The following is a 16,192-nucleotide window of genomic DNA, read 5'->3' as shown; positions in this document are numbered from 1 at the left end:
CCCCTGAGGCTCAGGAACTTTAATGGCATGACTGGAAGCTGGCACACACTGGGGCCAGAAACCTGACTTCCACCAGTTTATAAACTTCTTGAGAACAGGACATGCATTTTAATTACTGTATTAGTCCCGGCACTTAGCTAAGCACATATCCTGGCCGCCATTGGAGCCCTGACATGTGTTCAGTGACTGTTGACTCCCTGCTCCATCCCTTGTGGCTGCCCCCAGTTCTGCCATTGTGAGGTTGCTACCCAGAAGATTCTAGACACAGGAAACCAGAGACTTTGTTCTTAGGGCCTAGGGACGTCAGCTTCTTTAAGAGGTAAAATCCTGGCAAGATTTTTATTTTGAAACCATTCTGCTGTTCTGTCCGTGACCTGCATAACTTCTGACAGAGGACCTGTGTCAACATTCACGTCATGTGCGCTTGCCTGAGTGCCATGTGCCTGCGATGGCAGAATTCGTATAGCTGCTGCTTTGTATCTGAATGTCTGGCGTGGGCCCTGCTTTCCGCTCCTTATTCAACAAGTAGATTGTCAGAGTTGACTCCAAATGACACTAGTTCCAGTCTCATAGTTCTTCTTTAGCATCTTCAGTTGCATGTAAGTGAAGTGTTCTAGACAGTATATATTTTGGAAGATACAAGGAAAGAGGTATAACCATAGATTAACGTCTCTAAAACAAAAATGCTAGCAGGGGTCATCATCAGCCTGTCTCTATGCTTAAAAATAACAGTGGTTTCTTTAGCAAATAATCAATTAAAAACAAAAATTGGTTTATATAATTTAAACCACTTTTATATTTACATAAAATATTAATAGCAGTGTATTTTTTATATAATTTTAATGCATAAAATAGAAATCAGCTTGAAAGTAAAATTGATCCTTAAATTTTTATCCTCATTGAGGATCATCATTGCTTAAATTATGGTTTTAGTAGACACCAGCAGTCTCTATCCCAATAGATACTTGACTTTTTGCTGGGAAAAAGAATAATATGGAAGTATTTCTCAGTGTTTGTTCCACTGAAAATTTGCACCAGATTTACCAGAAGTATGTGTTAAAATGCAGAGTCCCTTTAGTCAAGCCCAGATGACTGAATCAGAACTTTTGAAGACGGGGCCCGGCCTGGGAATTGGCAATTTTACAAGCCCCCTCTTGACTGTGGTGAGCTCTAAAGTGAGAAGCCCACTGGCTAGTAAGTAGAAGTTAAACATTAGAGTCACAACCATTTAAGGTTGCTTTGATATTTGTATCTGGAAATAAGGATGACAGTAACAATCGCTACCTCAAAGAGGTGTTGAGGATTCAATGACTTATGTGTAGTGTAACTAGTGCAGCGTGTGGTACATAGCAAGTACTCAAGGAATGCCATTAGTAGCAGGGGCAGTCTCAGTGATTCTTGTTGTCACTACTGTCGTTGCATCCAAATGATGTAATAGCTGATGGGGCACACAATTCTCTGAAAACAGCAATGCATGAGTGTTACCAGAAAAATAACTTCCGAGAGTTATGAAATCAGTGCCAGACATTGCCAAACTATGGCCCACAGCCTGCTTTTATAAATAAAGTTTTACTGGAACACAGTCATCCATTTGTGTAAACATTGCCAATAGCTGCTTTGGATTCTTTGGCCCACAAAACTGAAAATATTTACTATCTGGCTCTTGATAGGGAAAGTTTTCTGACTTCTGCTCTGTACCAATGTGAATTTTTGGTGAAAGCTTTATCCACATTAGTTCATGGTACAGAGCTAGTCAGTTGTGTGTTAGAAATAAGAGTGCTGATAACAAGAGAGTGCCAGTAAAATGGGCCAGTTTGCCTGCTCTCGGCTCCAGTGTTCCTACCACACCTCCTTGTCTTTAAGAAGAACCAGCCCTTCATTCGGTCTCTCAACCACTGCCTTGTCATCCCATGTTAAATATCAGTGACAGGGTTCTGTACTGTCTTAGCGTCTGGGGAAGCTGGCTGGGTGAATGCTATGGAGACTCTCGGGACTCAGGTGTTACAGTCCCTACAAATAGTAACATGAGGAAGGGAAATAGTATACAGAGAACATGTAGACTGACATAGTCATCTGCTCAGTGGGCTTCCTTACTGCCAAATTTGACTTCACGTTGAATTCAGGTTGTCATTCATTTACTATCTTTAAGAACCAAAATCAAACCCAACTGATGGACCAGAAAAAACAACATTGACATAAAATTGTAGAAGATTCTTGCCAACAGTCACCATCTAACTCTCTGAACCAAAAAATCTACTGGAGATATGATTGTTGAAATCTGTGGTTACAGTTCACAGTTAAGGTCAACTCCTAAATGGCTTCTCGGCCTTTTGGCTAAGATCAAGTGTAGGTCAGCTCCTAGAACTTCTGTCCACAAGCTTTGTATGACAATCAAGCATATAAGCAACAATTACTTTATAACATTTTGATACTTCCTAACTTTTAGCAGGAATATCTCATTTCAAAAATACTAGTTATATCCTTCTTGCATGAGGCTCTAATGTTGTCATGGGCTTTAGCTGGGAAAGAACCTCTGGACTGTGGGTTTTATATGCAGTCCCGGAAATAATTTCCTGTGTCCCTTAGGGCAAATGATGAGATATCCCCATTTTTGCATATATAAATGAAAAATGCAGCAGACATCTGTTAGTCTTCATTAAAAATGTTAGGAGAGATTGAACAATTAGAGGGCTGTTTTGTGTTCATAGAGGTTTGCCTGTTGGTGCTTTTCTTTTTGTATTTCTTTCTTCTGAGGTGTCCTGTATTTTTCTCTCCATGCCTGTCCAATGCCTCCTTCACTTGGTCTCCTAACTTCACTTCCCCCTTACCTCACTGTGTTAACTGGTGATGTGTATCTCTTGGGTCCAATGTTTATGCATTATAACTAGCACAACACTTAACATTTTTCTTAAAAGAAAGCTTCCTGCCAAACAATAATTAAAAGTCTTTTTATGTGTCCTTTGATTAATGTAGTTATTAGCTCGCTGAGTCTCCAATAAGGAGAAAAAAAAACTCCCGTCTCCTGTTTTCTTGGACTCTTTGTGTTGCTGGCTCAGGGTGTTTGTTTGATGGAATGATAAAATTCCCCTGATGTTTCCTACTCGCTCTAAATTTGGAATACACGTACAGTATTCTTTTAGGCTTTATTGTTTCCTAAACCATCTATTTAAATACTGTCCTAAAGCTTAAACGGAACACTGTTATTGTGGCTAAGAATAATATGTGTAATGGAGCAGTAGATTAGAATTCATTACTATTCCTATAACCATGCCGAAGCCAGCGTTCCTGCAGAACAATCAGTAAGGTCTAGTGATCATTAAATTTTGCCAGTACCATGGCAAATTTGTAATGGTTACTTGTAGTGATTTATAAGGGAAGTGGTGAGAAGCGCCTGACCTTGAAATCTAAGAAGGCCTTTCTAAAACCTCAGTATTTGGGGCAGAGGCAGAGGCATCCCTAGGACGGTAGTCACTGAACAGAACAGTATCGTCTGATGCGCGGTTTTGACGCATCTGTGGCGCAGTGTGGAGCTTTTAGTGTATTATTTTATTTTGAGACTTCTGCGAACTTGAGAATGTTTGTAGCCCTTTTATAGGGAATGATTGACTTGACTCTCTTATTTCATTTTCCTTTTATTGTTTATCAGAAAACCTTTTATATTTGTCCTATTATCCTAGATTTTTATTGGCCTATGAGACATAACATCAAATTCACCAAGTGAATTGAATTTAATTTTTAATAATGAACTTCACATACTTGTTCTATGACATGAAAATAGATGATTCTGTCATTTGAATTATTCTGTTACACTTTATGATCCTGTGCTTATGTTCTTGCTTTTCCCCTAAAATTCCCATCTGCCACTTCCTCTCCACTATACTCCCTCTTCTAACTATTCCAACTCTCAAAACCTCATTCCTAGTTCATATGCCATCTGGTCCAAGAAGCTGTCCTGCTTTCCAAAGTCAAAGCAAATGAATTCTTTTTGCATTTTAATTTCTGTACTCTTAGAGACATTTTGCCGAGACTTCTGTACCACAGTTATTTTATTAGTTTTCAGTGTCAGGTATATTATATATCAGGCTGAACCATAAGAAATTACCATTTTTCAATTATTTTTGAGCATTAAAACATAGTAAGTTCCTGTGGTTGAACCTAATTCTTCAACATTGCACAAATTTTTGGAAATAAATTATGGTTTGAGTTACTTAAAACTCCTTTTGGATTTGGATTTATGTATCCCTCCTAGAACACTTACAAAATTTTGTACATGACAGATACATTCAGGAAATGTTTGTTGAAATGAAATCATTTGGACTGTTTAAATGATCATTACTCTTTTTAAGACAGCTGATAATTGATAACCTAGAAATACTGCCTGTCCTGTGAGCCACTCCCTTTCAAAACCAGCATATTTGCATTCACTGTGTATACTTTGCCCAACCCATTTCAATATCGCTGTCAGATAAAGTTAAACTTCTTGTCTCAAAGTCATTGTTCCTTATGTTTTGGTTCTATACAGTATTACGTATTACATTCCATTGAGTTGGCTCAAGTGATGTCCACCATGGTGGTGTCCACAGTGTTGTGTTCTCAACAGCCCTGCTCAGTGCCTGTAGGCTCATGTCTATGACTTTTTTCCCCTAAGATTCTGTATATTTATTTTCAGAGAGAAGAGAAGGGAGAGAGAAAGAGAAGAAGAGAAACATCAATGTGTGATTGGTTGCCTCTTGTATGTCCTCAACTGGGGGCCTGACCTGCAATCCAGGCATGTGCCCTGACTGGGAATTGAACCAGTGACCTTCCAGTTCGCAGGCCTGCGCTCAATCTACTGAGCCACACCAGCCAGGGCTCGCGTCTCTGACTTCTTTAATGAAGTCATTCAATCTCAGATTTGGTCTTCCTCTTTTCCGGCCGCTTTCTCTTTTTTCCCAGCATTGTTATCTTTTCCAGAGAACCCTGTCTTTTCATGATGTGCTCAAGGACAGACTGCTCCAGCTTTGGCGTTTTTGTCTACAGCCATGTCTCAGGCTTAATTTGCTCTATGACCCACTTGTTTCTGTGTCTGGCAGTCCAGAGCTCTCCTCCAGCTCATATTTCAAATGAATAATTTTTTTCTATACTGTATTACCTTTGCTGAAACAGTTTTCTTTACTTTGCCTATACTTGTCTTATTTGGCTTTACCTAATGCAAAAGTAATACCTTAAAAAATTTTCTAATTGCCCTCTCTCAAAATTTTTTGACCAACTTAACTCTTGGCTGATGGTCTGTCAGTATTACTGATGCCCTGGAAAATCTTTCCTGACTTTGTTTAATCATGGAAAAAAAATGATTTCCTTCTTTTGAAGTGGTATTCTGTGCTTGCTAAAGGACCAGTTAAATCATAAGAGATAAAAGTTGTACTGACAACCTTGGACATTCTCTCTCCTTTGCCAGAAATAGCAAACTAGATACTCATCTTGTACAGAAATATGTGCTTGTTCATCTAAAACATCTTGTATTGGTCATTTTTAGAGGAGTGGAAGTCTAAGTCAGTTTGCAATGTGGAATCCGGGGTGTAGGGGAGATGAGGTAGGGTTGGAGGAAGAGTATGGTGCTGAACAAATGGAGAAAATGTGTGCTTTCTCTTTATTGACAGATTCCTTAGTTTAATACCATACACTCTTTTTCTTAGCTACTTACAATACAGTTAATTTCCTCAAGACTTTTTTCTTTTTTTAGCTCACACTTTTTTCTAAATGGAAGGAATTTTATAAGAGAAAAGGAGATTTTGGAATTGTAGAGAAAGCTCATTTGAATATATGGAAATATTTTGCAGCCTCATATGTAATTATGTTTTTGTTAATTTCTTTTATTCTTTTTTTGTTTCTTAAAAAGTATATTTTATTGATTATGATATTACAGTTCCATTTTTTCTCCCTTTTATTCCCCTCTGCCCTGCCCCCCCCACAAGCACTCCCCACCCCCCTTAGTTCATGTCCATGTGTTATGCATGTAAGTTCTTTGCTTCTCCATTTCTTGTATTTTTCTTAACCTCCCCTTCTCTATTTCGTACCTACCATTTATGCTGCTTACTCCTTGCACCTCTCCCCCTATTCTCCTCACTCCCCCTCCCTGCTGCTAACTCTCCATGTGATCTCCAGTTCTGTTCCTCTTCTAGTTGTTTGCTTAGTTTTTTCTCTTTAGGTTCAGTTGTTGATTGTTGTGAGTTTGTTTTCATTTTACTGTTCATAGTTTCGATTTTCTTTTTTTTAGATAAGTACCTTTAACATTTCATACACTAAGGGCTTGGTTTGCAATATAATACTTTAAATTAGGTAACAATTCTGATTGGCTCTTTCATAAGCTACTGGGTTTGTATAGGTACTTTTCATTTTTTAGATAGACCCCGTTGGTTGAGGGTGATAAACATGAGACTCTGTAGTCTGTATAGTTGAAATTGGTAGTTTTAATAATTAAGTAAGGTGACTTGCCTTCTGGTGTTTTCTGGCAGGAGTGGAAAAGGGGAACAAGTTACTGTAAATCTTTGGAAGGATACTTTCCATGCCTTTATGTAATGCTCTAGTATATGTGTTTCTGCTTATCCCAATGAATAATGCAAGAAATCTTACTAGCTCTCATGAGCATGGATTTTATACTCAGGGGTAGAGATCAGTGTATTCCCTGTCCCTTGGATGGGACCTTGCACGTGACAAGTCCATAATTGTTATCTGTTGAGTTGATAAGTAAAATATCTACTAGATGCTTAATACCAGATGATAAGCTCTGAAAAACATTGGAGAAACATAACATTAAACACCTTGAGGTTGTAAATTAGAAGTAGAGAACAAAAATCAGTGTGTCTTAGTAGATAGTGATTAGCACTGAACTATGTGGTAAAGTGAAATTTTAATAAAAAGGAAACAGGTGAGAGAGTCAGCAGTAGTGGTAATGTCATTTTCTAATTACAGAATACCTACTTTGGACCATTTATTGTGCTATTTTACATATATTATCTCAGTGAATCTTCATGAGAAGTTGTGGTCATCGTCCTTGTTTTTTCCTCCAGATCACCTAGAAATTAAGCGGCAGGGCTGGGTCATAAGACCTATTCTGTCAGCCTCTTTTTCTGCTTTGCTGTTTAATTGCTCTTCTAGTTTTCTAGAACTGTGTGGCTCAGGAGTGGCCCATGACAGTCTTTGGGTATCAGAGGCTCTCTGGACACCTGCGGACCCAGCAGAAGACTCGAACGCCTCCTAAGCCCGAAGCGTAACGCAGACACCGCTGTCAGTGGCTCTGGGCTCTGCGCATTGGTATTGGTGTAGTGATGGGAAGAGGAAATTCTACAGAGCAACTTTAAGGGCCTTCCTGTGGCCATGCCCTCAACAGTATTAATATTTTTTAGTGATCTTTTCAAGCTGATCAATTTCCATTGTAGGCGATATTTTACATACACCTATAAACAGTATTTAAAAACACAATGAAATGTTAAACATAACTGGCATTGTGTTTGAGTTACTTCAGTTTGGGAATTGATAGTAATTGATAGATCTCTGCTGGTTCTAGTTCCATCACCTGGGTAGTTTTTACAAATATTAGTATCTTATTCCAGTCTCCAAAACTTCATAGTCGGTAGGTGATGGGGCTCAGGAAATCTTTATTTATTTACTTATTTATTTACATGGGTGTTGCCTTTTAAAAAACCATCGAACCCTTTTTAAGCATACAGGTTCAGTAGTGTATATTCACAGTGTTGTGCAACAGGTAGCCAGAACTTCTTCATTTTGCAAAACTGAAACTCTAAACCCATTAAACAACCCCTCATTTGTCCTTCCTCCCACACCACAGTAATCATTCTGTTTTTTGTTTTTGTGAATTTGCCATTTTCAGTAGTTTATATTAGTGAAATCATGCAATGTTTGCCCTTTTACCATTGGCTTATTTCACGTAGCATAATGTCCATCCATTTTGTAGCATGTGATAGGAATTTCTTCCTTTTTAAGGCTGAACAATCCATTGCAAGCACATACCACATTTTGTGTATCTATGTATCTGTCAGTGGACTTGTGGGTTGCATCCACTATATCACTACTTGGCTACTGTGAATGGTGCTGCTCTAAACTTGTGTGCGCAAATATTTCTTAGAAACACTCCTTTCAAATATTTGAGAAGCAGGTTCTTTGAATCATGGTTGTTCCATTTTAAACATTTTGAAGAAATGCCATAGTGTTTTTCATAGCCATTGCACCATTTTACATTTCCACTAAGAGTGCACGAGGGTTGCAATTCCTCCACCTTCTTGCCAAAACTTGTTATTTTCATGTGTTTTTTTTTGGATGGTAGTCATCCCCAGGGGTTTGAGGTGTCAAGAAGTTTTTTAAAAGCCCCCTGGTGGTTCTCAGGTAGACCAGGTGTGTGAACCACTATCTTGCAAATCTCTGTGTTTCAGAGACTGCGACTGTGCTTGCTTTAGGAATCAGTGAGAGAACACAGCACATTTTCTCTGGGCCAGTGTTTCTACAAAGATTGAGGTTTCTATGGAAAAGCTACCTTATTGCGTTAACCAACTAGTTATATTGAATTGAGGTCCCTTCTAGCTCAAAATTATTAGTTTTGTGATGCTAGCTTGCGCAATATTTTTCCCTGTGGAAATATTATAATTTTTAATTGTGATAAAATGCATGTAACATAAAATTTATCATCTTAACCCATTTTAAGCGTGCAATTCCGTGGCATCAAGTGCATTTATTTTGTGTGTAACCATTGGCACCATCCGTTTCCAGAACTTTTTTCCATTTTGCAAAACTGAAACTCTATACCCATTAGACAACAATTCCTCTTCTCTCCTCCTCCCAGCCCCTGGCAACTACCATTCTACTTTCTGTCCATAAATTTGATATTTCAAAATGAAATCATTCTGTATCCATGTATCATAAAAGTGAAATCATACAGTCCTTTTGCGACAGGCTTATTTCTAACGAAAATTTTGTAAATATTTTGTGTAGCATTGAAAAAACGTTTAACATGTACTGAGGGCTCTTGGAATAAAATGCCATATATTGAGTCTGGGGTGCGTATTCTCTCCTCATACACTTTGAAACATGGCTGAAGGCAACTTAACATTGTGTAATAGTTGAATTGAAAGAGTTTTGTTTCTTGCATTTAAAATGGTGCATTTTATAATTGATGGGAACTTGTTTTCAATGATGGTAAGGTAGGTGATTTCAGTAAGGGAAAATGATTACCTAGAAAACATTCATTTAGGGATGCCCTTACTGTTCCCAGACTGTAAATGTTTTAATTTAACTAAAGAACAGAAAAGCTATTTGGTATCATTAATCAGTACGTTTGAATCATTACTCTGAATGATTATGCTTCATTTATTTGTGTCAGAATGTTTTCCACACAATAATAGAGAATAAAAGTGCATCATTAATTACACTTGAGCAGCTCATACATGTGTGGGTATATATATTTCCCTATCATCACACAATAAGAGAAATTTAATATAAGAAAGAGTCCTTACAAAAGAATTGAAGATTTAATTAAATAATGATATTAAATTCACAACCATTTAAAATTGTGCCTTATAACAGTTTTAAATAATGCTTGAAAATTTTGGAGGAACATTTCCATATGCCTCTGTCTTCTCTTTATAAGTGGAAATCATTTTTAATAATATGGTTTTTATCTTTGGGACAAAATAGTTACATGCTTTGGAGAAAAGTATGACTATTTTTCGAAATGTGATCGATTAATTTGCAGAGCTTCCCTGTGATGGGATTTCTGAAAAAGATTTCGTTACTCTAAGAAGTTACAGTTCTGGGTATGGAATATTGGATTTGCCCCTTTCCTGTAAATACGAAGGGACCCTTCCTGATAAGAGCCACTATCTCTATGCCCTTCTAGTTATCAGAACTCAGGACCCCCAGCGATGTTCTTTTTAGCTCTTTCCCTTTCCCCTAGAAAGCTGGACTCTTGTCCGAAGACCACAAAACAAATTAACAAACAAAACCCACTTGCAGTGTATAATTGCAATGTTGTAAAAACACATGTCTTGCTAAGTCCAAAAGGCAGAAGTTAGCCAGCCACTAGTTTGTGTCCTTACTTGTACTTTTTTTCCCCCCCAGAATAAAGTAGAGAACTTAATTTGTAGTTCGATAACTTCTTAAAAAAAAAAAACCCAAAATATGTCCCTTTTTTTAATAGATGAGAAAATACAGAGACAAGAAATATTTCAGCAGCTTAAGAGATGCTACAGGGAAAAGTGGGTGGAGAACAAAATTTTAGAGATTCTTGGAGAAAGTCATAGTCTCTTTCTGAACTCTGTCCTCTCTCTTTTGTAACAAAGCCAAAATAATTTTAACCCTACTTTTTTTTCAAGCTCCAAACCATTTTCAAATGGTTTTTAAAACTTTTCTTCAGCTTACTCTTAGAATGAACTTCTGATTTATAGTTTTCATTGAAATTTTGAGTCATTTGTCATATCTAGGGCTTGGGAATTCTGATTATTAGGCCCATTTCACTTTTGCTGCACCACATTTGGTGATTCACTAGTAACTTAATCACATTTTGTCCCCCACCCCCCAATTACGATGTCATTAATTTCAGTATTTTTAATGTTAATTTTTATACTTTCAAACTTTTGCTCCAGGCTGTAATCCTTAAAAGCTGTTGAAACCAAATTCTTTTGTATGGAAAGCATCCTTGATTTTAGGAGGGTGTGAAAAAAGAAAGTGGGATTTATCATTAAAAATGATTTATATTAATATTTTGTGAAACACAGTAGTCCATGTACAATTACGAAAAGTCATCTTTAATATAGTTTAAAAATCTACTTTAAAATTATTTTATATATAACAGTTTTATTGAGATATAATTCACATATAATACAATTCAAGCTATTTAAAATGCAATTCAGTGGTTTTTAGTACATTCACAGAGTTGTGTAGCGATTACCACAGTTCATAAGAAAACCTACTTTTAAAAAGTAGAGGTAGTCAAGGACATCTGGGTTGTTTTCAGTGTTGGATGTTATGAATAGAGCTGCTTAAAAAGAAAGCATATGTGATTATAACAAAATAGCTAATCTTCAAATTAATGTCAGAATCATGTGTTTGAAAACCTCTAATTATGCTGTAATTATTTCTCAGCTATTTAGAGACATTTTGTGCTAGTGTGCTGATCTAGAAAACCTCACTAAATGTAAAATCCTTTTTTTTTTTTTTTTTGTTTTGTTTATATCAGTGTCCTAGTGTTTCTCCATTCTTGTTTTTAAAAGTTTTTATTCTGGAAAGTGAAGTGGATGATGTTTGCTTAAACAGATTAGTTCTCTATATTATTATAAGGGCCATAACATACCTGTGATTATTAAATGTAGGTTAGATTTCTGTTGTAGCTGATCAGTTCACAGGGACCCTGGGCAGAACTCATTGTTTATTGAGCAGTGGTCCTCATTATCTGATGCAGATTGGAATCACATGAGTATTTAAAAATACTAGTGCCTTTCCCTGCTCTTCAGAAATTGTAATTTGATTGGTAATTTAATCAGGCATGGGACCCAGGTGCCAGTGGCTAGCAAATAGCCGCTCTGTAAACGTTCCTACCTTTTTTCTTTGCCTTCTTTTTTTCCTTCCTTCCTTCGACATTTAAGTGCCCACTGCCTGTTCCAGGACTGTTTTATACCCTGAAGATATAAATAAACTTTGGAGTTCTTACATTTGAGTTGGCAAAAGATGCATAATAAATATTTGTTGAATTGAATAAAATCACAGCTGAGCCCTCTTGGCATACTGCTGTGCTGTGCCTCAAATCCTTTGTAGAAATTATGCCTTTTTGATATCCAGGAACATTCCAAGCATTGTCTGTCACTTCCCCATTGTCTGTTTACTTCCTTTTTTATGTTGAGGGACACCCCAAACCTAGCCAGGCTTAACCCATCAGGATCAAGTTGGTTAGCACAAGTCACTTAGGTCGCACTTCTGCATGTATCACAAACTCACCTGGGAGTTTTGGGTAGGCTCAGTGGTAAGTTAGACACCCTGACTTGCAAATCAGAAGGCTGTCCAGGGAGGACTTGCACAGTCTGACCTGAAGGTCTCCGAACCCAGTCTTCTACTCAGTCCCATGGCATGTTTTCTTTTCTGGGAGCAGGGAAGCAGGAGGCATGGGGTGATGCTGTACTAGTCTGTAAATGCTCACTGGGTTGATCATCTCTCCTGGGCCTCCCCTACAGTGGCTTGGATATTTCAGAGTTGACTTGACTTATCGAAGACAAAAAAGGGGGACTTAGAAGAAATAGCAGAATATTTGTGTGTGTCTTGCACATATGCTCACACGCACATTTAAGAGTGAGAAAACAGTAGCAGAAGCAGTGTTTTGTTTCAGTGTTTAATCAGTGATTTTTTTTTTACATGCTTATTTTTTATTTTTCAGCCCCTCAGTATGAAGGAAATACCTTCTGAATAAGAGTAAATGGGTATGTGTTGCCGAATTTTTTATCTTGTTATGGTGCTTCTAATGAAAATACAAGATAAGGGAAGACAGAACAACTATAAGTTTTAACAGGACCTTCCTTCTGGCTGAGTCTCTGATGCTGCTATTGGCATTGTTAAATTTATGTCTGCAATAATGAATAATATTAATTAAAATTTATGTATGAAATAGTGAATAATATTAACCAGTCAGTGCATGTCCCATGTTTTTAGGAAAATAGTTTAATAAATACATTGTGCTTTTACTTTGTAAATGAAGTAATTAAAGTTTAGCTATTGAGGTTTATTCATCCAGTCTTAATTTTTGAACTTTTTATTTGGGCTGTTTTATTTTGCAGATAATTTATTCTTTGGACATGTGTGTATTGGTGTGTCTTTAAAAGAATTTTGTTTGGAAACTACAAGTATACCAAAGGAGCTTCAGTGTGGCCTCCATTAGAATAGAGCTTCCTAATTTCAGTGTCATTAAGTAAGCAGCTGCTGCAGCTGAACTCAAAGGAGCAAGCATAGTTATTGACTGTTTTCTAAAAAAACAGCCCGAACAAAGCATTTCCTTAAGCAACGTTGAGCAGGACTTAGAACTTCCTCTGCCTCCTAAAAGTCTTAGGAAGGTTTGTGGAAGTGCAAAGGTCAACATCACTGCATGTGAATCCTCTCCTCTACGTCCAATCCATGGTAAATGACTTCATTTAACAATCTTGTATTTTTAAAATCATAAAATCATATGATCAGAATGTGTAAGCAAAAAAAATACCACCCCCCCCAAAAAAAATCAAGAAAGAGCCAATTAAATACATGCTCATATCAGCTATTCCTGGGTAACCATTTGTAATGTCAGAGCAGTGTGATAATACAAATGCTGGTTAATATAAGAAAAAGAAAGTTTCAAAAATTGTAACTTCCATTATAATGATTGTGTGCTATTTTTACATGCTATTTCATTTCTTGTAGGTAGTTAAGGGGAGTAACCTTTTGTATAAATTTGTATGACTTCTCTAAAGATCTTGGAAATGGTAGAGATCAGGAGTTGGCCAGAATCCACTCATGCATTTCTTCCTAATAATCATGCTTTCACTGTGTTTTTCTTTTTATCAAAATCATACTTTCTTCAGTTTTTAAGTTTTTACTGGGATATAATTGACATAAAACATAATATTAGTTTCATATGTACATGATAAGCTAGATATTTGTATATAATTATTGTGAAATGATAATCACCAAACGTAGAGATAACATTAATTACCACACCTAATTATAATTTTTTTGTGTGATGAGAACTTTTAAAATTTACTCTTAACAACTTTTAAATACAGAATACAGTTTTATTAACTATAATCACCATACTACATTACATTGCCAGGACCTAATTATTTCATAACTAGGAGTTTGTACCATTTGACCACCTTCACTTATTTTGCTAATCCCCACTCCCTGCCTAATTTTTCTTTTTAGTGAGCATCTACATATATATCTACATATATCATCTACACTCTCTTAAGTGCTATTAAGTGCTAATAGGTACAGAAGAAAACCATGATAATATGCAAACAGTTAAGTAATAACACAGATGGAGCATCATTTGATGGGAAGATAAGTGAGGGAACTTGGGGGTTCATAAGGAGGTTGGAACACTGTTCCTGCATTCTATAATCTAAGTTTCTGCGGTAGGTTGTCCCGTTGTCCCAAGGGGAAGGAAAATTTAGGAGATTATGGTTTATTAGATTACATTGTATTTTACCGTCTTCTGTTGATGTGTGAAGAATTTCTCACTTTTTACATTGTTAGTGATTTATAATAATAAAAATCACCATAGAGGATCAGATCCATGGCCATTCGAAGAGAGTCTTGTCTCTGGTAGTGCCATGATGAGGTTGTCTCTTTAACATAGTCCACTAACATCTTAACGTCTTTAAACTACTAGTTTCTGTTAAATCCATTTTAATTTGCCATCCACTAACTTTTTAAAACTCTATAGAACTTTACAATATTTAGTCTCATAGATTAAGGAATTATTTTTATGGAGGTTTATCACCTGCCATATGAAATAGTGATTTTTCCTTTTCTTTCTCTTATTTATATTTCTCTCAGGTTTTAATGAGCTATACCTGAGTGTACTGCTGCCAGAATTAGATGGATAAGTTGTGTTACAAAAATCTATGGCAACTATAGTTCCATAGATTATTTAGCTTATGTTTCTAGACCAGTGCACTGTATTTTTGTATAGCCTTCCTCCATTCTCATGATCATTAAAATGTAAGTAGGTATCATCTTTAACATGCATTATTTATTAAGGTCTGGTTGGTTAATACTATGAAGAGCATCATTACTCTGTGAAGGTAATATATGTTTTCAGTTCTGTTTGGGTAATGTTTTTATTTTTATGCATGTTAAGAGTGTATTAGAGAGTTATCTTGTATGAGTTGTTCATAGTGACCTTTGGGCCCATTTTCTAATTTTCTTGATAACTTGCCATCCATGATTCTATGAAGACATAGACTGATGTGTTTTTCATCATGACAATGAAGTCTTACACTGATCCATAAGGGGAGTGTTAGACCCACTCCCAGAGTCTCAGGAGATGCCTGCGTTGCCCACATGGGGAGTTTTAGAATTTCATTGCCTTTCCCATTGCTTCTTCCTGAACAGCGCCATTCTCACTCTCACAGATTCACGTCTGTGTCACCGGAAACATGAACCTGTCAAGTCAAGAACTTCCTCGGCTTCTCACTTGACCAATTTGTGGACCTATCACTGCCTAGATCTGTGCCCCTCCTTCCCTCTGTCTCTGGGGAAGGTGAGTTCCTTTGGGTGGTGGCTGCCCTGACATTGGTCCTGCTGGACTCTGGTTCCCTCCTGGTCTTCCTCAGGCCAGTGCCCTCGCTGTGTTTCCCATGCCCATTTCCGTCTCCACTGGCTGCTCCTCAGCTTGTGAAAATCTCGAAAGCTTACTGTCTTTTTTTTTTTTTTTAATAGCTTCATCCTTTACTTTGTTCCATTTTCTAAGAAATACCCTTCACTTTTTCTTTCCCTTCAGTTGAAGGAGACCTTCTTAAAAGAGCTCATTCCCACTTCTTCATCTTCCAGTCCACACTCCAAGTCAAGGCACCTGAGTTTGTGCACTTGCTACCACGCTTAAACTTCTTTTGCTAAGTGATCTTTTAACAGCTAAAACTGATGGTTTTATAAGTGATCTTATTTGACCTTGCTTTTGCATTTGACAGGGTTGGTTACTTCTTTAATTTCCTTCTCTGGGCTCCTACATCATTTTCATGCTCCTACGTCTTCCTTTTTGTTACTTTTTAGTCTCTTGTATGGGTTTCTTTTTTCATTCTTGCTCCTAAAGTTGGTGTTTGGAAGAGTTTCATCTTTCTTCCTCGTTTCCATATTTGTTCTTCCTTAGTGTGCCCATTTATTTCTGCATCTTAAAATTCTACCTGGGTGGTAGTGTCTTCTAAATAGACATCGTCATCTTTTCTGGATTTCTACATCGAGATAGCCAATGTTCCTTTAAAGATCTCCTCCTGGATTTATAGTAGCATTTCAATCTCAACATGTCCACAACTATATTATTTATCCGTTGCTTTAAAATGCCTTTACTTCCTTATTTACAAATGAATCTTTGACCATCAAGTACCAAGTCCCTAAACCTGGGAATCATCCTTGACTCATTATTACCCCTCATCCCTTATATCTGTCATCAGTCACCAAGTCAGTCTTA

General features: G+C 37.0%; 1 protein-coding gene across 6 annotated transcripts in view; it reads left to right on the top strand.

Moving 5' to 3' along the window:
- Positions 1-16,192, top strand: part of KLF12 (KLF transcription factor 12) — a 418,858-nt gene that overhangs the window by 47,053 nt on the left and 355,613 nt on the right. Inside the window, exon 1 of one of the 6 annotated variants that reach the window (XM_054586428.1) lies at positions 12,216-12,458. The exons of the other annotated variants lie outside the window; for them this stretch is intronic. The gene's annotated coding sequence lies outside the window, so the exon portion shown is untranslated. Of the gene's footprint in view, positions 1-12,215; positions 12,459-16,192 lie in introns of those variants that run through there. 6 annotated transcript variants of the gene reach the window in all.

This window comes from Pteronotus mesoamericanus, unplaced genomic scaffold, assembly GCF_021234165.1.
Source record: "Pteronotus mesoamericanus isolate MK-2021 breed Mesoamerican mustached bat unplaced genomic scaffold, CSHL_Meso_final contig_94, whole genome shotgun sequence".
In the NCBI taxonomy this organism is placed as follows: Eukaryota; Metazoa; Chordata; class Mammalia; order Chiroptera; family Mormoopidae; genus Pteronotus; species Pteronotus mesoamericanus.
Note: the sequence above shows the minus strand (reverse complement) of the source record. Positions and strands in the feature narration are given on the sequence as shown.